This window comes from Macrobrachium nipponense, chromosome 32 (genome assembly GCF_015104395.2).
Source record: "Macrobrachium nipponense isolate FS-2020 chromosome 32, ASM1510439v2, whole genome shotgun sequence".
NCBI lineage: Eukaryota > Metazoa > Arthropoda > Malacostraca > Decapoda > Palaemonidae > Macrobrachium > Macrobrachium nipponense.
In genome coordinates, this window is record NC_061094.1 from 30178096 (window position 1) to 30202075 (window position 23980).

General features: G+C 41.9%; 1 pseudogene; it reads right to left on the reverse strand.

Moving 5' to 3' along the window:
* LOC135207302 (uncharacterized) overlaps positions 1-23980 on the reverse strand; it is a 229184-nt pseudogene that overhangs the window by 93415 nt on the left and 111789 nt on the right.

The window sequence follows — 23980 nt, forward strand, 5'->3', positions numbered from 1 at the left end:
AAAAGCGATTGCTTGGCGATCATTTGATACTCGTAAGTGCTGATGTAAAAACAGAAGTTTGGAAGCTTTTTTTTTGTTTGTTTATTATATTTAATGGTTACTTATAATTATTTGAATTGAGTACATGCAATACATTTAATAAAAAAATTGTGAATTAGATATCATAAAATATAAAATAACTCGGACTGCTATCATTGAAGCCAACAAAGGGATTTTGACGAAGGAAAAATCTATTTCTGGGCAATGGCCCGTGTCGCCCAGTGAAATATCCTTTTAGTTCATATTTCTAAGGTAAAAATTGCTAACATTACCGAAGAAAAACCAAAATGGAATGTCAGAGTACTATGACTCGCTCACCCTAAATAAAAAGAGGGTGTTGGTATGGTTTCTGGGGCGAGTGAAGCCACTACCACGGGCCTCTTGTCATTTAGATATCTCCTTCACAAAATCCCCATGCTAGAGAGAGCTGATACACAGCCCGTGTCAGCAACTACTATTACCAGCGCTCCCACGCTAACATCAGCGCCTCTAGCGGCCATCCTTTAATATCAGAGAACCAAGCTTGGGCTAAAGGGTGGGGTTAATAAAAAAAGGGGGGGGATTTCACTGGGCGACACGGGCCATTGCCCAGAAATAGATTTTTCCTTCATCAAAATCCCTTTTCTGGGCCAAGCCCATGTCGCTTTGTGAAATAGTACCAGAGAAATGGCCACAAGCTTGGTAAAAAGAAAACAAAATAAGGAAAGTAATAAAAGCAAAATAAGTAAAAACGAATATAATCTTGTAAATTTTACAAACTAGTGAATTTACACTTAAACTAACTCAGATTAGTTGGATTATTCTTATGACTAAAAAAGATTATAGGAGTACAATATGACAATTAATAATGAGGTAATTTATACAATATCAATTATATACAAATGTGAGGATTCCTTGCAAAAAAATAAGGAAAACCTCACTCTATAGCCTTTGCAATAAGGCTTATAGGTTAGTGGTGAACCTGGTGGCAGGGTCGCAGGAAGGATGTTAGTGAGGCAGGTAGAAGGAGATCTGGATCTATGGCTAACTACTTAGACAGGGTCAGGGGAAACTGTGTTTCCCGCTGCCACTGCCGGAAATTTTAAAGCTTCTAAGGATTTCAGGTAATAGCGTCTGAATACTGTCGGTGACTTCCAGCCTGTATATTTCTTAAGATCATCGAAATTCATGTGTTGGAAATAATTAATTGAGGTGGCTACAGCTCTAATGTCGTGGACTTTAGGGAAGGAATCTGGGTTGGCTTGCTTAATAAAGTACAAGATTTGCTGTCTAATTCCTTTTAAGGAAATAGTGCCACCTTTCTCTCTTAAGAATAAGGGACCTGATGATCTAGTAGATGTCCTAGAGAGGAAAGCTCGTAAGGTGGTTACTGGACATAAAGAAGGGTCTTGAGGAAGGTGAGGTACCTTCTAATGGGCCCATCTCATTAAGGGGTCCTCATTTTTGGCCAAGAATTTTCTATCTGGGGAGAGGAAAACTTCTCCTGATGGGAGAAATTCTATGTGGCCTGGATCTCTGGAGAGAGCCGACAGTTCAGATATTCTGGCTCCTGAGGCCAGACTTAAAAAGAAGAGTGTTTTCCTTAGTAAAGATATATAATTGCATGAATTGTTATCAGTGTTTGAGGCCAATCTGAGAACATCATTTAAGAACCATGAAACTGAGCTAGGTCTCTCTGTTGGTCTGAGCCTAGCACACGCTTTGGGAATAGACGAGAAATAAGAATCTGTTAAGTCTATTTTAAAGCCCAATTGAAAAATCTTCTTTAGAGCCGACTTATTATTAGTAATAGTACTGGCTCCTAAACCTTTTTCAAATAATGATCTGAAGTTAGTAGTCATGGTTCGAGATTGTGTTTCCTTCAGGAAATTTGCTAGTTTCTTAACCGCTGCGTCATATTGACGTAACATTGATTCTCTTTTATCCGATTCTAAGAGGATATTTTAAGGATCGATATTTGCATCTCTCTTAGCCGCGAACTTCATGAAGTCCACAGAGTTAGGGTTTTGAGAATTCCTGAGGAAGCGAACACAGTCCTCATCTGTACTTGTTGAGAGAGCTTGGGATTGGGAATCCGTTGAGGGCGGAGACCCAGTTCCAGAAGTAGAGGGAACCAGTTGCTCTTGGGCCAATGTGGGGCTACTAGAGCGACTTGTCCTTTGAAAGTCCTGAGTTTGTTCAGGACTTTCAATAGAAGATTCACTGGAGGAAAGATGTATATTTTCTTCCACTGATTCCAATCTGTGGCCATGGCGTCTGTGGCATAAGCCAGAGGGTCCAGGTTGGGAGCCACATAGCACGGGAGCTTGTGGTTCGATTGTGATGCGAAAAGATCCACCTGGAGGCCTGGGACCCTTTGGCATATCCACTGGAATGAGAGCTTGTCCAGAGACCATTCCGATTCTAGTGGAACTGACCAAGACAAGAGTGTCCGCTATCACGTTCCTTACTCCCGCCAGATGGGTGGAGGATAGATGCCATTTGTCCTTGGCTGCCAGTGAAAAAATGGCTATCATGACATGGTTCACATGACTTGACTTGGATCCTCCCCTGTTGATGCAGTGTACTACCACTGCACTGTCCAGCACCAGTTTGATATGAGAGTTCTTGGCTGGTAGAAGCCTCTTCAATGTGAGGAACACTGCCATGGCTTCCAATACATTTATGTGAAGCTGGCGGAACTGAGGGGACCAAGTCCCTTGTACTTTCTTGAATTGAGAGTATCCTCCACATCCGCTTAGAGATGCGTCTGTGTGAATAACCAACGCCGGAGGGGGGAATTGAAGAGGCACTGATTTGGACAGATCTTGATTTCCGCCCAGGGGCGGAGATGTTGGCGGAGAACCGGCAGAATAGCTGACAACTTGTCCCGAGACTTGTTGTTTGCTCTCGAACGCCAAACCCGATGTATATCCTTTAATTTTGCCTTCAGTAGGGCGAATTGTAGAGAACCTAGGATTCTTTCCTGGTTTCTCCTTGATGCTTTTTTGCACTTGAGGAATTGCCTCGTAGCTTTAGTTATTTCTTTCCTTTTGTCCGACGGAATTGACAGAGTGTGGGCGTTCTAGTCCCATTGAATGCCTAGCTATTGAAAATGGGTGTCCGGCATTAGCCTGGACTTGGATTTGTTTATTTGGAATCCCAGATATTCCAGAAATTGAATTACTTTAATTGTAGCTTTCTGGCACTCTTCGACGGTTGTTGCCCAAACAAGCCAGTCGTCCAGATACGCTACTACCATTATCCCTTGAGACCTTAGTTGCTGAACTACTGACTCCGCCACCTTTGTGAATATCCTGGGTGCCACGTTCAACCCGAAAGGCATCACTTTGAATGAGAATGCCTGGTTTCCTAGCCTGAAGCCTAGGTACGGGCGGAAGTGTCTCGCTACTGGGATATGATAGTATGCATCTGTAAGATCGATAGAGGTGGTGACGGCCCCACGGGGAAGTAAGGTCCGCACCTGCGAGATAGTCAGCATTTTGAACTTGTCGCAACGAATGAATAAGTTTAGACGGGATAAGTCTAAGATTATTCTTCTTTTGGTTGAGCCTTTCTTTGGCACGCTGAACAAGCGACCTTGAAACTTTAAATGCTTGACTTTTGATACTACCCCTTTCTGAAGTAGTTCTTCGGCATACTCTGTCAGTTCTGTCGTTGGTTGCTGATAGAAGGTCTTGGATGGAAGGGGACCTTTGATCCAGCTCCATCCTAGTCCTTTGGACACAATACTTTGTGCCCAACTGCTGAACCCCCATCTGTGTCGATAGAGGAACAGTCTCCCTCCTACCTGAGGGTTCTCACTGACTTGGGGCCGGTCGAGACCCACGTCCTCCACGAAAGTGTTTACCTCTGATAAGAGCTCTTCCGCCACCTCTCTGGCGAAATGAACCCCTAGCCCTGCTTCCTCTACCAAACTTGTTAAAAGTTTGGAATGCTTGGCCTTCGAAGACTGGATTGAAGGCCGGCGAGACAGCAAACGAGGTAGAGGGTTGGTTCTGAGGTGTCAGGAACAAGATAGGCTGAGCCTGGTTCTTCGAGGTGGAAGGTTGTACCACCTGAGAGACCGGCACTGCTTGGACCATTTGCTGTTGTTGAGGAGCCTGATAGGGAGTAAACTTCCTGGGCTTCTTCGACTTCTTAGTAGATGCCGAAGAAGTCTCAGGCTTCCTTTTAACTGAAAGGCCCCAACGGACCTTAAGGCTTTGATGAGCCTCATTCACCAGAGCTTCTGGGAAGAGGTCAGCACCCCAGACAGGAGCGGCGAGCAGTTTGTTAGGCTCGTGGCGAATAGTCGCCTCCTGCAGCATGTTTTCTACAGTTTCTTTGTTCGACCATGAAGTCGTAAAGGTCGCACTGAACTGTATGTGTCTGAGCCTTGGCTAAAAGCTTAAATAGAGGTTCCTTGCCATAGGTTATTGCGGCAACCTCTGTCATTACCAAGGCATTCAGCGTTCTCCCTAGTCTAGACCTGGCATCAAATTCCGCCTGAATCAGATTGTTAGGTAATCTAGGGAGTCTCTCGCTAAACTGCACTATTGCGCAGTCCGGCTTGAGTTTACCTACCGTGAAAGTGGATGGTAGGTCCGTCCAAAGGTCTTCAGCACTGGGAAACAGGAGGGATGTTGGCTCCGTTTCGTGGAGCTGCGGCATAGGCTCATCCTTCATGCCAACTTTGTGGCGAATGGAGTAGGGGTCTCTCCGTCCGCTACAAAGATGGTAAAGGGGCTCTTAAACGCCCGTAGCTTCATGTTAACGCAGTCCCTCTGGGCCTGATCCCGGCTGTAGATGACAGTTTCCTTTGGGATACTGTCTTCCCTCCTCATCGCCGTCTCTGTAAGACGGGCGTAACCCATGAATGGAGGTTGCAGATCAGCGGGGTGGAACTCGAAGTCCTCTATTCTTCGAGTGCCACAGTCAGGCAGCGTCAGCATACCGTCCTTAAACGGAGCGTACGCTGCTACCCTCCATGGGTTGTTAGCAGAGAAGGGAGGTAGGGAATCATAATCTGGCATAGCTTGGACAGCTACGGTAAGCTGTGCGAGAACTGTTGGAGGGTTCTCTCTGAAACCCGCCATGAGGTTCTCTTGATTGGTCAGTCTTTCCGAAATGTTACGAATAGACTGACCAGATTCCTCAAAGGATGTCGAGATGTGTGATAACATCTGTTCAAATTTATCCTGCACTAGGTTGCCCACCAGACTGCCCATTTGCTGCATAATGTTCGCAGCAAATGCGTCTGTGTCGAAAGGAGCTGGGTCCTTAGACACTGTAGGTGTTTTTGGGCGCGTCCCAGTAGAGGTAGAAGGCTGAGGATCACCAGAGGCCTGAGCCTTATCCTTTGAGGATTTACTCTTCGACCCTTTTGAGTGTGAGGACGAAGATGACTTCGTTCTCTCTGCTCCGGGATGGTGAGCCGGAGACTTACGAGACTCAGAAGACGTAGTCTTTTTGGACGTTGTCTTCTCCAGGGTCTTGATCTCTCGTTTCCCCTTTACGTACTTTGGGGATAGGTTGAGTGGACTTCGGTCTGACCAAAATCTCTCTCTCTGAAAATCCTTGGAAAGATGTAGAAGAGTGGACAGGGGAAGAAGATCCAGAAGGACGCAAGGGAAGCCCTTGGGCCCCCAACAAACCTGCCTCAACAAACATACTACCTGGGTCACCTACCGCCATCGGTTCCAGGTTAAGGTCTAGGGTCGCCACGTCGTCTGATAACTCGGGATTACTCTGGGCCGCAAGCGCCCTGGGCCACCTGGACCTGGAGAGACGAGATGTACGGGGCCGCCACTGTCGGGTCAACGTAAGACGTCGGTTTAGCTCCGGGGAAGAGGCGGAGAGCCATACCCTATCCAAAATGTACGGCTGCCCCTTCGCTACATTCTTTCTGAAGCCGCCAACCCAGGCCTTCAGGGTGGCTGTCGCGGCGTCCTTCACGGTGGAGGCCTGGAAGAGAAGGTTATTTTAAGCCTCAAGAAAGGCTGAAAAATGGCCCACATATGTCAAGATTTCATCATACTTCATGAACATTCATATATCTCTATTATACAGCAGAAAGAATCTGTTATAAACTTACACCGGAGGTAAATTGTTCCACTAGCTCGTAGCATATTGAGCATGCTTCGTGGTGCCATACCGCTGAGTCCCCGAAGCGGATGGCGCAGACGGCGTGGGTCCTGCAGATCTCATGACCACAGGGATCCTGGAGTACGGCGTTACAGCCAGACTCCTGGCAGTTCGGAAGCCTGTAAGTGGACAGATACATGAGTATCAACACTAGTTAACGGGACTAGCCCATTAAGAAATATAATGCTCCGCCATATGCCGGAGCGGAGAATTATATGTTAACCTTCTCCTGTTCTCTTGATAATCCATAGGTCAAGTATGCTAGTAGCAGGTTCCAGGTTATGCCGGAGAAGGAAGGTTTGAATGTTTCACCAGGGAGGGAGAAACAAGAGTTAAAGTTAACCTAATAATAAAATAAATAGACAAGGAGGAGCATAGCTCCGCCGTAGAAATTTTAGCAAACCGAAGGAGAACCCGATGAGAGGGTGCTCCGCCAGTTAGCGGGATTCACACAAAACAATAACAACAATCATAGGAAGCATGTATGGAGCTCTTCTCCGTCACCCCCCCCCACAAAGAGCTGGCGGAACCAGTCGATCCCGCCGCTGGCGCGGGGGCGGGGGGGAAAGAAGGGGGGAGAGACCAGGGTAGGTAGAAGGAGAGCGATAGGGACCCTAAGGTCACCCGAGCGCGGACGAGCCAGATGGCCAGTCAGACCCAAGCGCACCCAGGACCCCCGTGGAGCCCAAGGAGAGAACGGTATGACAAGACATAAATATTATATATCCCTACCCCCACACGAGACTCCTGTATCCCCTTCCGAGAGGGGACAAAGGGGAGAAAGCTCGGGTGTTGTCATGGCAACGTGAGCGAGCGGAACGTGCCTCCCCGACCCCCATAGAGGGAGGGGAGGGAGGGAGGGAGGGGAGGGAGGGAGGGGTACTGAGCCGGTGGCTCAATGCGATCGCCTGGCCCACCGTGAACGTGATATGACCACGTGGACGGTAGGTCCGACGAAGAGGTAGCCTAGGCTACTCTAACCGTCTCAACATGCTACACTAAAATTACAAAATAAAATTATAATATAAAAGAAAAGAAGGAAATCATAGAAAAAGAGAAAGGAACGTCCTAGAGAGGCTAGGAAACCGACCCGGGAGGGAGGGCGCCTAACCACTTGGGAGCTGGGCTCAGCCGGTACATAGGAACGGAGGGCAACTGCCAGGGTGGTAGGACTAGGAGAAAAGGACATGAGTCCTACATGCCTACCAGACCTAGACAAAGGCACATGCATGCATGAACACTGAGCTAAGGTAAAAAGGCATGAGCTCAATCGAGCTGGATTCCTTAATAGTACAAAATGAAAATCAAAATAAAGCAAAATAATAGCAGAATCTTGCACGTCACGAAGGCATATCATAAAAACTGCACAGGACAGTTACTATGGTATGGGAGACCGCAGGAACTGAAAAAGGATCACACGAGGCGAACCGGGTAGGTGAGCCTGTAGCCATGCAGTGGAGGCACCGTTATAAAACCTAAATAAAGGTAATAAAACGGGCCCAAACTGGCTAAAATTACGTGAAACACTTAGTCAGTACAGTAAGTCCTCGGGTTACGCTGGTCTCGACTTACGATGTTTCGTGGTTACGAACGCGCCCCCATAAAAATATAAAAAATAATATTTTGCGTCGTTCCGTCTTACGCGGTTTAGCGTCGTAAGCAACGTAAACAAACGCGAACTAGTTCCAGGCGCACGGCGGAAGAATACGCTTTGTGGGGGAGAGGACGGCGTCGCTTCGCTACGCTCAGTCCTCGTCCATACGCCATTTTGGTTGTTTACACTGCCTCTCTCTCCCTCGTGTTGTATCGTTTTTGTAACTTTTTGCTCTTTGTTATGGCTCCCAAGCGCAAGGCGGACTCTTCTGATGGTAGTGCATCGAAGAAAAGAAAGGCCATCACCATGGAAATTAAAGTGGACATTATAAAGCGATCCGAGAAGGGAGAAACGCCAACAAACATTGGCCGCGCTTGGCCTTAGCCGTTCGACCGTTGCTACCATTATCAAAGATAAAGAGCGCATCGTTGAACATGTGAAAGGATCTGCTCCTATGAAAGCGACAGTGATAACTAAGCAGCGTAGTGGTCTAATAATTGAAATGGAAAGGTTATTGGTGCTTTGGTTGGAAGACCAAAATCAACGGCGTATCCCAGTCAGCCTTATGGTGATTCAGGAGAAGGCGAAAAGATTGTTTGAAGCGTTGAAAAAAGAAAAGGGGGAGGGAAGTGAAAGTGAAGAGTTTGTGGCTAGTAGGGGTTGGTTTATGCGATTTAAGGCTCGGGCCAATTACCATAACCTTAAATTGCAAGGTGAAGCTGCTAGTGGGGATGAGAAAGCAGCGAGTGAATTTCCTAAAGCGTTGTCTGAGATAATTAAGGAGGGGGGTTATTCTGCTCAGCAAGTGTTTAACGTAGACGAGACAGGTTTGTTTTGGAAAGCGTATGCCTAACCGCACTTACATCGCCAAGGAGGAGAAGTCAGCTACCGGTCATAAAGCCAGCAAGGAGAGGCTAACTTTACTTCTTGGGGGTAATGCTGCTGGCGACTTCAAACTGAAGCCCTTGTTGGTGTATCTTCACTAACCTCCCCCAGTCTCTCCAGCACCGCAGCTTCCTCTCCAGTGTGCAAGCCAATCAAACTAATAAAGGTAAGGAATTGTTCTCTCGTTGTTATTGATTAGGTTAATTTACATTAAATCCATGTGGTATTTTTCAATGTTCCGACTTACGCTTGAAAATCGTCTGTTACGATGCATCGTAAGAACGGATCTACGTCGTAACTCGAGGACCCCCTGTACTTAACTTAGTTGCAGCAATAGCTTGAAGCTCCATCATAAGGATAAATCCAAAAAGTAAGCGAAAAAACACACGGCAAATAAAAACACGTGCGTGTAAGATCTGCTAACAGAAAAGGATGGCCGCTAGAGGCGCTGATGTTAGCATGGGAGCGCTGGTAGTAGTAGTTGCTGACGCGGGCTGTGTATCAGCTCTCTCTAGCAGGGGGATTTTGTGAAGGAGATATCTAAATGACAAGAGGCCCGTGGTAGTGGCTTCACTCGCCCCAGAAACCATACCGACACCCTCTTTTTATTTAGGGTGAGCGAGTCAGAGTACTCTGACATTCCATTTTGGTTTTTTCTGGTAATATTAGCAATTTTACTTAGAAATATGAACTAAAAGGATATTTCACAAAGCGACACGGGCTTGGCCCAGAAAATATGTACTTTTTTAGAATTCTTCTCCTGATTTAATATACGTTACATATATGTCTCATTACAGCTGCAGTAACTCGGTATCTCCATTAGGTAAAGATAGAATAAAGAAATAGAAATGAAGGGGTTATTATACTGTTCGGTAGTTTCATTAGTGAAGAGAGATACTAATGAAAATTTATGGCTTACTGTGTCCTAGGAAAAGTGATTGCTTGGCGTTCGTTCGTACACGTAAGAGCTGAATGTAAACAAACAATTGGAAGGTTTTTTTTTTTTTTGTGTATTATAGTTAATGATTAATTAATAATTATTTAAAAAGAGTACATACTGAATTATTTATACATTTTATTGGCATATTCTAAGCTTTTTTAGCTTAGAATAGAGAGAGCTGATACACAGCCCGCGTCAGCAACTACTACTACCAGCGCTCCCATGCTAACATCAGCGCCTCTAGCGGCCATCCTTTTCTGTTAGCAGATCTTACACGCACGTGTTTTTTATTTGCTGTGTGTTTTTTTCGCTTACTTTTTGGAGATTTATCCTTATGATGGAGCTTCAAGCTATTGCTGCAACTAAGTTAAGTACTGACTAAGTGTTTCACGTAATTTTAGCCAGTTTGGGCCCGTTTTATTACCTTTATTTAGGTTTTATAACGGTGCCTCAGGGGGAAGTAAGGTCCGCACCTGCAAGACGGTCACATATGGAACTTGTCGCATTGAATATATGTATTCAAATGGACAGATCTAAGATTACTCTTTCTTTGGAACGCTGAACAAGCGTCTTTGAAATTTTAAGCATTTTACCTCTTTTATGGCTTTCTTCAGAAGGAGATCTTTGGTGTAAAGTGTTAGATCTGCCGTTGGAATCTGATTAAAACTGGTTGGTGGAGGGGGCCCTTTTATCCAACTCCACCCCAGACCCTTCGTTATTATGCTGTATGCCCATTTGCTGAAAATCCAACGGCTCCGGAAGAGGTACAGCCTTCCTCCTACCTGGGGAGTCTCACATAGGCTAGGCTTATTGCTAAGGGACATATGCTAAAGTCCTAATATATGCAGTAAAATGGGGTTGAATATTCATGCAGTTGAATGTACTCAAGTAATGTACAGTATTTTGCCTTTTTGGAGTCTATTTCTTCCGTCGGATCGGCGTCGTAACCCTAGAACATGTGTTGTAGGCCTGGAAATATAATTTACTGGGGTATTTTTGTAGGGCTTGGAACGGATTAGGCATTTTGCATGTAAAATGTGGTTCAAGATACGAAAAACTCATGATACGAAGGCCGCCTCGGAACGGATTAATTTCGTATCTCGAGGTACCACTGTACTTTGTTTACTGCATCTCTGGCGTATAACCCTTCCTTTAAAACACAGGGAGTGTTTCACAGATACAATAGGCATGCGAGAGGTAGTAGAGCTAGGGGAGCCTTCCGGCATAAAGGCAGCATAAGAGCTTCCGGGAGAGGTAGAGGATTCCGAGGGAGCCGTGGAAGCAGACCTTCTGCAAACCAGTGAGACTCCCCAGGTAGGAGGAAGGCTGTACCTCTTCCGGAGCCGTTGGATTTTCAGCAAATGGGCATACAGCATAATAACGAAGGGTCTGGGGTGGAGTTGGATAAAAGGGCCCCCTCCACCAACCAGTTTTTATCAGGTTCCAACGGCAGATCTAACACTTTACACCAAAGATCTCCTTCTGAAGAAAGCAATAAAAGAGGTAAAATGCTTAAAATTTCAAAGACGCTTGTTCAGCGTTCCAAAGAAAGAGTAATCTTAGATCTGTCCCATTTGAATACATATATTCAATGCGACAAGTTCCATATGTGACCGTCTTGCAGGTGCGGACCTTATTCTTCCCCCTGGGGCCCGTCACCACCTCTATACATCTTACAGACGTTTATTATCATGTTCCGATAGCAAGGCATTTTTGTACTTTCCTAGGATTCAAGCTAGGCAAACGGGCATATACCTTCAAAATGATGCCATTCGGACTCAATATAGCGCCCAGGATATTCACAAAGTTGGCGGAGACAGTAGTCCAAGAGCTGAGAACTCAAGGAATACAGTTAGTGGCCTACCTAGACGATTGGCTTATCTGGGCCAACAGCGTCGAGGAATGCCACAAGGCGACGGACAAAGTAATAAAATTTCTGGAATACTTAGGATTCCAAATAAATTTCAAAAAGTCCCGTCTTACACCGGCAACATGCTTCCAGTGGTTAGGTTTACAATGGAACCTGACCACACACAAGCTGTCAATTCCACCAAAGAAGAGGAAAGAGATAGCAAGGAACACAAAAAAGTTTTTTCAAGGACAAACTAACATCCCGGAGAAACCAAGAAAGAATCCTAGGCTCACTCCAGTTTGCCTCAGTAACAGACACATTACTGAAAGTCAAACTGAAAGACATCAATCGAGTTTGGCGGTCCACAGCAAAACAGGGAAAAATCGAGACAAAAATTTTTCGGATTTCCACCAATACTAGGAAAAGACTTCAACCATGGACGAAAGGTCAAAAACCAAAACCTAGCAAAATCCGTACCTTTACAATTCCTACCGCCGGCATTAGTAATCCATACAGATGCCTCCCTAACCGGTTGGGGAGGCTACTCCCAATACGGAAAGGTCCAAGGTTTGTGGTCAGTGACATTCCGTCAACTACACATCAATATCCTAGAAGCCATGGCAGTGTTCTTGACTCTAAAAAGACTTTCCCCGTCAAAGAAACAACATATCAGACTAATACTAGACAACGAAGTGATAGTCCACTGCATAAACAGGGGAGGTTCCAAATCAAGTCACATAAATCATGTGATGATAGCAATCTTTTCAATGGCAACAAAGAACCATTGGCACCTGTCAGCTGTTCACCTGGCGGGGGTAAGAAATGTGGTCGCGGATGCACTATCAAGGACAACTCCGCTGGAGTCGGAATGGTCCTTAGACAAAAAGTCATTCAATTGGATCTGCCAACAAGTTCCGGATCTCCAAGTAGATCTATTTGCCACAGAATCCAACCACAAGCTACAATGTTACGTAGCCCCCAACCTGGACCCTCTGGCCTACGCCAGAGACGCCATATCCATAGATTGGAACAACTGGCAGAGGTTTTACCTGTTTCCACCTATAAACATGCTAATGAAAGTCCTGGACAAGCTGAGACTTTCAAAGGACGGATTGCCCTGGTAGCCCCCAATTGGCCCAAAAGCAACAAATGGTTTCATCTCTTGGTGGAACTGGGACTCTGCCCTCGGCGGATTCCCAACCCAAAGTTAACACAGATAGTACAAACTCACAGTGTGTTAGCTTCCTCAAGAATTCAGAGTGCCCTAACTTTATGGACTTTATGAAATTTGCAGCACAAAAAGATGCTGAGATTGATCCTCTAAACACATTGTTCCTAGAGTCAGACAAAAGAGAATCTACTCTTCGGCAATATGTTCTCCTGTAAGAAAGCTAGCCAAATTCTGAGGACTCAGAGGTTCGGACAATGACTACGAATCTGGCAGTTACCTTTTTCAGAACTTTGTTTGAAAAAGGCCTAGCCGCTAATACAATTACAACAATTAAATCTGCTTTAAAGAAAATATTTCAGTTCGGGTTTAATATTAATCTTACAGATTCGTATTTTTCGTCTATTCCGAGAGCATGTGCTAGACTAAAACCAGTAACTCGTCCTCACACAGTTTCCTAGTTTTTAAATGATGTCCTTAAGCTAGCTTCTGACACTGATAATGACTCATGTACTTATATAACGCTTCTTAGGAAGACGTTATTCTTAATAAGTTTAGCCTCAGGAGCCAGAATATCTGAACCCTCAGCATTATTTAGAGAACCAAATCATATTGACTTTCTTTCTTCTGGTGAAATATTAATCTTTCCAGACAGAAAATTCTTAGCAAAGAATGAGGATCCACGAATAGATGGTCCCGCCCCGTGGAAGATTGTCCCACTTCCGAAAGCCTATTTGAATAGAACTTCCAAAAAGTCTTCAGGCCCTTTGTTTATTAGAGAGAATGGAGGAACCATTTTCCCTGAAAGGAATCAGACAACAGATTTCTTTATTTTATTAAACAAACCAACCCGGAATCAGTCCCACATGCCCATGATATCCGAGCAGTAGCTACAACATTCAATTATTTTCATCACATGAATTTTGAAGAATTAAATAGATATATGTACGTGCTGGAAATCACCAGCAGTATTCAAACGCCACTACCTAAAATCCTTGGAAGCCCTAAAATTTGCAACAGTGGCAGCAGGGAATGTGGTTCCTCCTGATATAACATAACCATTATAGCAGGGTCTAATCTTCATAAAAATATTATTTTCTTTTAGTACTTTCTCTCTACCTACCTTGCTTATTGTCCCTGCCTTAACCTGGACCTTCATCTGGATTGCATATTAAACCCATTCTTATGATGTATATATGTACTAATGTTTATTGTATTATATTTAGAAATCTTATGTTATCTCTTATTATTGGGATTTTTCTCTCAATTTTACCAAATAGTTTTGGACACTTGACTAAGTATTGTAATCTAAGAGATATGTAAAATTAAGGTTTACTATTAAACACTCTCAATTAAAATTATTCTAATTTCATTTAAGTTCCTTGACTATATGTGTATTTCCAAGCTTATGGGACCAATTCTCTGTTACTGTTTCACGGAGCGACACAGGTTGAGCCCAGAAAAGGGATTTTGACAAGAGAAAAATCTATTTCTGGGCGAGGGACCTGTGTCGCCCAGTGAACCCACCCCCCTTTTTTCCTCACCCTAGGCTGGCCCAAGCTTGGGTGCTATTAGGAATGATGGGAGTCGCGTGAGTAGTAGCAGTAGTAGCGGGCAGTAGTCGGATGTAGAACAGCACCTGTAGTAACGGGGGATGTTGAGAAAGGAGAAGACTAATTGGTAAGGGACCTCTGATAGTGGTTTTAATTTTTAACACGCCCCAGTTACTATACCAACACCCTTTAAGAGTGAGCGAGCTGGGTATATTCCTGGCATTCCATGCAACTTTTTTCTCTGGTATATTTAGCAGTATTTATACCTTAGAAATGGTGCTATAAGGAGCATTTCACTGGGTGACACAGGTCCCTCGCCCAGAAATAGATTTTTCCTTTGTCAAATCCCTTTATTAGTGGGTGAAATGGTTAATCAAGGCCAAAAAATCTCCAGGCTATTCAGACAGCTTTAGTATACCTTCCTTTTCCTAATACGTATATATTATCTTGAGCAACTGCTTACCAACTTGGGGGTAACTGAAAATTCTAAACCTTGATGGCAGATGTTAAGATTGGGCAGACATGCTCCCCATTATTATTTAAAACGATGACTGGGAAATTCAGTTGTGAATTTCCTGTACTTTTTCATTTTCAACTTCATCAAAGCATTTCTGGTCAATGGTAACTGGGACATTTTCTCTACCTAGCTAAATACAATTTGAGAAGGTAAAATATTTTTTTTGCTTTATCATTTTCAGCACACACTGAAGAATCCAAAGAACATTCTCCTTGGACAACACAAGTGCTGTAAATAGATCAATGTACAGGTCTCTGAACTGATAGCTGTCCCTCCCTATTTAAACCAATATAATCTTTAAAGTCCTAGTAATTTTGATGGCTTACTGGTAGATTTTTGCTGACCAGACATCTTCCCCAAATCATCAGAAGCTATTACCTAACTTACCCAGGTCTCACATCCATACGGAGGGTATTTGCTGAATGAACGTTTTAAGTCCCCAACTTCTAGAAGCCTTAAGTTCAACAAAAATCCTGCCATATTATCAAACAAACCTAATGAGCTTTCTTCATACTATCAGTGGCCACCTTTCTTGAGTGTGTGGGCTACCAGAGGTCTGCTCTGAAATTTTGCCAAAACCTCTGCTGAAGTGAACATTTTCAGTGCTCAGAGTAAACAAACACTCCAGTCCCTATCTTATACATATTCTTAATTTTAGGTGTCATGGCATCTTGCAATAATTGCAAATCCAGCATATGAACCAGGAAATTCTATAAAGATTATTTAAACAAAAGAAGCACCTCAGTGCTTTTCCTCCTTTGGTGATGTGCTGCAACCTCAAGACTATAGAAAAAATCTTTGTTTGCTAAGATATGGTAATATACATGTAGTTTTTATACATGGAGTAAAGGAAATCAAGAACAGCAACCTAAGACTAAGAAACCCATTCCACAACCATTTCAAATGTCTGGTGAAGGATGCTTTCTTCACAAGGAAAGGAACATGAAATGGAGCTTTAGTAGACTGGATATCTCTCTTAAATACCTCACCGAAAAGAAGAAACAAGCAAATGAAATATTGCAATGTTTTTTTTCTCCCAATGCAGCAATCTACACCAAAAAACCTATTCAAAAATATTTAATAATCAAGAAAAGCTATATAAATAAACTACAGGGCAGGTCCCTGGGATACAGGGCACCTGTAATCTGATCTTATGGCGTTATACCCAGTTTTATGGCACCATAAGTACCATTCAATTCTATTTATATGATGTTCCAGTTTTGGCATTTTTTTAGGTTCAAAGTGTCCGCTGGGAATGGACTGCAGTACATATTGGGTTTTGGTTCGTACATAAATAACATTTTAAAACAGAAGAGAGCAAATTAAATAGCCAAAAATCAAAGATCACTGACTGGTACAGGGCTACTAACTACTTGCATTGACATCATTAACTTGACTATGATAATTATTTAATATTCCTCTGGGAATATAACCCTTAGTTAATGTAATTTACTGCACATCAAAGCATAGGAAAAATAAGATGCTGAAATATCAAACAGGCAAAAGGACATAATCCATTAGTGGCTGAAATATCAAATGGACATATAATCCATTAGTGACTACTTGATGGAATCTTGTCCATAATTGCAAAGTAATTCCAGGTTTAAGTTTGTAACATTCATCCAAACACCCTTGGAATTAGACTAAGATGAATAAATATATAAAAATTATAAAGCTTACCCTATTATGTATCAGTTTAATGTTGAAGGTTGGCCATGTGGAGTATGTTTCTTTCTGTGTCTGTGACTCAAGAACACTGCCTACCATACGACTTCTTGCTGCTGTATACTGATAAACTAGGAACACAGTCACAGCAACAACCAAAAATACTCCTAATGCCTCCAGATTCCTCATAGTTCCTGTTAAAGATAAAACTTTCATTCAGTAACATAATCAGTCCCTTCATCCATTTCATAAAATAATACTTATGCTCTGAAATTCATTGTCTGCTTTAGGAGTTTATTGTATTTAAACCATGCATGGAACATGGCATAAATCTGTTATTCTTTAGAATAATTCTTAATTATTAGAAACACTCCTCTACTCATATCTCAACCAAGGTCATGGTTTTGGATCTATATATGAAACTTGATGGTATGACCTTTTACATAGGTTTATCTTGTTATTTTGTAGTCTTATTTATATATATTAGTAAATTAGAATATTTTTGTATTGATAAATTACAACATCAATCACCCAATATAATTCAAAGGTCAAGATCACATTTTCTAAATTTTAGATGCATCATAGCTGGCTGCATATTTAAGGTATCCCTTATAATGCCAAATCTTGATAGTATAATTTTCTAAAAAGCTAACAACACCAGGTATAAGAGCAATGACAAGTGCGAACTGATGAATCTGGCTACATGTGTGCAGTGCTCACCTACTGGGGTACTATTACTTCTGTCCCAAAATTTTTGTGTGAGAATATTTTGTGACAAATGAGATGGGTACTACAAACATTACTTTGTTTTTAGTAAATAACATGTTTAATACAACTGAGAGCTGTAAGTCAACATCACAAATTTTGTTTGGCTTGCGCTCTTCGTAGCCAATTACATATTTAACGGACCTTTTCAAGTTGATACTAACAATCTTTCCCTAATAGTAATGTAATAATGCAGGTCAAAGTTTGAAGATCAAATGTCAAATTATCAGCATCATTATTTTCATTAACCAGATTTACCCAAGTTCACATGTAATATATACATACAGGCAGTCCCCGATTATCAGTGGGGGTTCAGTTCCCATGGCTTGATGATAGACAAAAATTGCCAATAACTGAAAATCTGCGATTTATGGCGCAGATAATCGAATTTTGTGTGATAACTGGTTAACCCTTAATGGATAGATAGCTTCTCAGGTTTGGGATGGTGGACGGATTGATCCTGTAGATAACCAATATTAAGTGCCATTGATTTGGAAAGAATCGGGCAGGAAAGAGGTGCCAATACTTCTATAGCCCAGAAATTCACTAATGGCAACTTTTACACTGGCTAAAATCAAGACTCGGCAGTTCATGCAAGCTCGGTGGTGATTCTGACTTCGAGGTGGAATGCACTGCCTCTCTCTGTCTCATATGATGTCTTATTATAAATTTGCTCATAAATATACCAAGGGGTTACTGTTGGTTTTAGTTCTTGTCTTGTCGGTTGTAAATGAAATTTTGCAAAGAAATATTAAAAAAAACACAGGCAGTCCCCAGTTATCATCAGGGGTTCCATTCTTGGCAGGGTGCTGATAAGCAAAAACCACCATTAACCAAAACACAGCAATTATGGCGCTTATGGCACCAAGTTTTGGTTAATGGTATGGATAACCCGTTAATGGCACCTCTGTTAGGCATATGTTATGGTGCCATAACTCTATTATCAGGCGCTGATAACCGAAACTTGGTCTGTTATGGCACCCATAAACTCGATCGCCATTAACCAAGCCCGCGATAACCGGGGACGGTCTTGTAGTCATTTTCAACTTCTCGTGGAGGGTAGGAAAATTTTTTTATAATTTTTTCTTTCACCACATGTGCATTTGCAGTGGAAGGTAGGAAAATTTTTTTATAATTTTTTCTTTCACCATGTGCATTTGCATATCTTCCTCTTTTCATTTACAGTCACCTCTCAATTAACATGTGTTTAATTATTCCGTGTTTAATTTAACGCGTTTTTTATTTAACGCGAGCTTGAAAATATTTCAAAAATGTTTTGTTTAAAAACTGCACAAATTTCAACTTGACGTGAATTGGTGCCTGAGCGTAGTTTTCAAAAAATCGCCCACGCATCAGTGCTGCAGACGACGGCCATCGACATAAACAAAGACATAACACAGTATGTAGTATTAATAACGGGAAAAACTTTGTTTATTTATTAATAAAGTGAAAGATTTTCTTTATATATTAATAGAGCAAAAAAAAAAAAAAAATGCACTAAACAAGAATCAGCTTCGTTAAGACATCGGCATAATTGAGTGATGTCATGCTACTGATGGCTACATATAATTACATACGTAACGAATGATATGCATCTTTTCCGTGAATCTTTTAAAAAGATATACATGTCTTCATTGTACCCAATAATAGTGTATGTATTTAACTCAGTTGTGTGTGAAATTTCTTGCTTCTAGTTAGCATAAACGAATACCTAGATACTTTACTTATATGAAACAAGGTAATTTTTTATTATACAATGTATTTTTAAGTTGAAATATGGCTTGAATAAGCCTCGTTGTGAACTAAAATCATTTTTTTTTTCGTTAACAGATTGTGTTCGGAGCATGTTTATCACGTGAACAAAAAAAAAAAAAGGCGTGATTCTGTTCGCTATTTTCACTGATTTCATTATAATACGAGCTTTACGTTATTTACCTTTTATTTGCATGACAATAACAGTAAATTTTGTTGTTTCAAGCCCAATAGTTTTCATTAAAATTATTTTCTCTCAGTTTTATCTACAGTTGTGTTTGATGGCATAACTTGACTGGAGTTTTATCCTTGTTGCTTTACTAATAAAGCAAAAAAAAAAATCAACACAAAACAAGAATCAGCTTCATTATGACATCGGAATAATTGAGCGATGTCATGCTACTGATGGCTACGTATAATTACACACGTAACGAATGATATGCATCTTTTCCGTGAATCTTTTAAAAAGTTATACATGTCTTCACTGTATCCAATAATAGTGTATGTATTTAACTCAGTTGTGTGTGAATTTTCTTGGTTCTAGTTAGCATAAACGATATCTAGAACTGTACTTATATGAAACAAGGTCATTTTTCATTATACAGTGGTCCCCCTGTATTCGCGGGGATGCATACCAGACCCCCCGTGAATAGTTAGAATCCGCGAATGTTTGGAACACCTATAAAAACGCTAAAAACAACCTATTTTCTTAGTTACAACTCAAGAAAAACCACTAAAAATTTTTATGCTTGGTTTTTATAATAGTTTTATCACAAAAAGTGCATTTTATGATGAAATTGATAAAAAAAAACACCAGGAATCTGTGAACATTTCTCATAGAGAAATACCACGAACGCGCGAATTTTCCGCGAATAATGCGGGGAAACGTTCCCGAGAGAAATCCGCGAATGTGTAGTCCACGAAACTGGAGAACGTGAATTACGGGGGTCCACTGTACAATGTATTTTTAAGTTGAAATACAGTTTGAATAAGCCTCGTTGTGAACTAAATTATTTTTTCGTTGACAGATTGTTGGGAGCATGTTTATCACGTAAAAAAAAAAAAAAAAAAAAAAAAAAAAAAAAAAAAAAAAAAAAAAAAAAAAAAAAAACAAAAAAAAAAAAAAAAAAAAAGGAGACATGATTCTGCTTGCTATTTTCACTTGATTTCATTGTAATACGAGCTTTACGTTATTTATCTTTTATTTACATGACAATAACAGTAAATTTTGTTATTTCAAGCCCTATAGTTTTCTCTCAACTTTATCTACAGTTGTGTTTGATGGCATAACTTGACTCGAGTTTTATCCTTGTTGCTGGTGCACGATAACAGTCATTAGCAGCTTGAACAATTTTTTCAGCTTCAGCTACAACTTGGTTTAAATTTAACAGCATATTTCCTTGCTGATCTTTGATCTATAGAAAATAAAGTTATTACATAAAAAATATATCAGTCATTTATAACATAACAAGGGTAATAGTTTACTATTGTACAATGGTTGAAATACACCAAACGGATGTTGCTGTTATCCAATTTGGTTGCACTTATCAAAAATGCATAGTTCCCCAAGTCCAGGAACGTAACCCCCCTTATTCCTGTTATTTCATATGGTAAAAATATGTTTAAATAATGCGTTTTTAATTAACGCAAGTTCTCTAGGAACATAATCCTTGTGTTCACCCTTAAACGCCAGTTGGACATATTAAACGTCGATGAAAGTTGTCTGTCGGGTGCCTAACTGACGTATGGTACGTCAACGCAAAATAGTTTTTTTAAAAATTCGCGGAAAAATAGTTATAGGCCTACTAGGCGAAAACTTTTGAATCACGTGCCTTGAGGGATGCTGGGAGCTCACGCATCAAGCTGTTGTTTTGTTGACAAGCGTTACCCAGGTGCGCATGAGCGAAATGCTTTCTCCTCGCACCAGCAAGCATCAGTGACGCGTCATCCGAGAGTGATCTTTTGCAGCAATCGTGTTTTGCCGAACTTTTGCGAGAGTTTGAGTATTTGTGTGGTAGAAGACGTACATAGAGATGTCTGAACATCGAATGGAGCACGAAAGGCACATTTTACCTCTCAGGAGGGATCGTGTGAGACGTATTTTGGACTTGGATGCTGGTGAGGGACCAAGCACCCAAGATGACCTCGCTCCTCAACACTGTTCCATGCGGCCTCGTGTGGCCTAAAGTGTTCAAGCACCACATCGTGTGCCACGTGTGCCTTTTACAACCCCTAGGAAGCATCAGGGTGTCCTGAGGGGCATTCGTAGGCATTTGGGAGGCCTCGAACCAAAGGACATATCGCAAGTCCTCATTTTGATGGCGGTTGGTCATCTAGTGACGAGGACATCACTCCCGATGTTATTGATGACGAATATTTGCCCCCAATGTCCGTACAAGGGTCACAGGCTGAAAGTGAGTTGGAGTTCAGTGGTTTTAGTGCGTATGAGGAGGAGGAGGAGGAGGAGGAGGAGGAGGAGGAGGAGGAGTTGTCGTCATCTAGTTTTGTTGTCGACGACAACACAGAAAGTGAGGGAGATGGGCCAGTGGGGGGGTTTCGAGTGCGAAACCATGCCCGAGCATGTGCGCGTACACACGCACGGGCACGTAGAAGGTCAAAGCGTTGCGCCAGCCAAGGTGAAGGCTGGTCGTCCGAGAGCGACGAGGGGTGGTCGGAGGACCCCACCCCACCTAACATGCACCCATTCATGGCAGCACCTGGGCTCACCGTACCTGTTCCTCTCACTGCTCTGGGGTTCATTCAGCTGTTCCTTATGTGGGAATTGCTGGAATACCTGGTAGCAGAGGCAGCGGACTACGCTCGGTACTGCCGTGACGAACTACGGACGACATTGTCGTATAGCTGGTGGGGCTGCAACCTCACTGACATGGCGCATTTTTTGGGGCTCCACATTTTTTTTGGAATGATGCCTGCTGCTGACGTCAGGCAATATTGGAGGCAGAATTTTTTTTAAGTAGGCCCAATGTGCCTGGCATTATGTCCCATGATAGTTTCCTGGCGTTTGAGAGGTATTTCAACGCCTTCAACCAAAGGGCCATACCTCAGAATAACCCCGATTGCCTCATCTTAGTCCGCCCAGTGTTGGAGTACATTCGTGAACAGTGCCCGTTTCTCGTGGTTCCTAGCAAGAACCTTTCTTTGGATGAGGGGATGGTGCCTTACAAAGGACATCTGAGCATAAAAGTGTACAACCCCAAGAAGCCAAAGAAATATGGTGTGAAATTGTTCTTTATTACAGAGTCCAACACTGGATACGTTGTGGACTTCTCGGTGTATTCCGGGGTCTTCTCCATGCTGCGTGACACTGTGTTCGGTCTTGAGGATTGTTTCCATAACCAGGGATACCACCTATTTATGGATAATTATTATAACTCGGTATCCCTGGCCCAGGAACTGTATGAAGCAGGTGTGCACGTCAGTGGTACCCTTAGGTTGGTGCGTGGGGCCCCGAATGTCCTCAAGAGGTTTGCTAGCCAGCCACAACATCTGGCAAGAGGAGAGACAGAGTGGCGGTGGAAGAGAGCCGTCCTCGTCATCTGTTGGAAGGGGGTCCGACTCATCCCCATGATTACGAGGAGTCATGAGCCCATCCAAGAAGAGGTCATCCAGCAGAAGAAGACACGTCGGCAGGGCCGAGTTATGTATGAGGAGTTTCGTGTCAAGCGGCCTACTGTCATTGGGCACTACAATAGGCACATGGGAGGAGTTGATCTCTTTGATCAACTCATCCAGTATTATCCCTTTGCCAGGAGAACCAGGAGGTGGACACAGAAGCTCCTCAAATACATTCTTCAGTTGGCCCTCCAGAATGCCTACATCCTCTACTGTGGGTACTATAATTCAGGCCTCGAGAGGTTGTCCCACATCCAGTTTCTCGAGATAGCCAGGAATGCCCTCATCAACTTTAATCCCGATGAGTGGCCTTCCATCACCGCCCCCCTGCCCAAAGACCAGATCTGCCCCTAGAGGAAAGGGCAGATGTTAAGAGGGCCAACTTCGGTCGTCCTGCTCCTGCTGCTGCTGCCGCCGCCCCTGCTGCCGCCGCCCTTGATGATCCCGCCCGTGCTCAGATTCCGACTTCTTGTCGGATAGTGGACCCTGTGTGTCGGCTGCAGCCAGGGGATCACACACTGGAGCTCCTAGAAGGTCGCAGGCAGAAACGGTGCTGGGTGTGCCATATGAATGGCAGGAGAGACACCAGGTTCTTCTGTCACACCTGCAATATAGCTCTTTGCAGGTTCGGTGAGTGTGACCGCAAGTACCACACTGCAGTCATATATTGGAGTGTGCCTGCCCTAGGGACAACGGAGAGCGCAGAGGGCTGCCGAAGGGCGGCGGCCCATCAGCAGTAAGGGCGCGCGTCTCCCTCCTCCACATATACCTCGTCATGTCGAAAGGAAAAAAATGAAAGACTCTTCAATGATGGAGGGAGACAGCAAGAATAGAACGAAGAGTCAGGATTATGAGTGAGTATTCTGCATTGATTTTATATTTAGTTTTATATTTATTACAAGTCTTTATATATCTGTATTTATTGATGCATTTTATGTAACGTATTTCATTTTATGCAAAAAGAAAAGTTTTTCACCTGCATTCCTTTTAGTTATGTATTCATACCAAAATAAAAAATTTAATAATAATAAATAAATAATAAATATAAATAAATAATAATAATAAATAAATAATAACATAATAATAAATAATAATAAATAATAAATAATAATAATAAATAAATAAATAAATAATAAATAAATAATAATAAATAAATAAATAATAAATAATAATAAACTAATAAATAATAAAAAATAAATAAATAATAATAATAAAAAAATAATAATAATAAATAATAATAAAAATAAATAATAATAAATAATAAATAATAATAAATAATAAATAATAAATAATAATAAATAATAAATAATAATAATAAATAATAAATAATAATAATAATAATAAATAATAATAATAATAATAATAAATAATAAATAATAATAAATAAATAATAAATAAATAATAATAATAAATAAATAATAAATAATAATAATATAATAAATAATAAATAAATAATAATAAATAATAAATAAATAATAAATAATAATAATA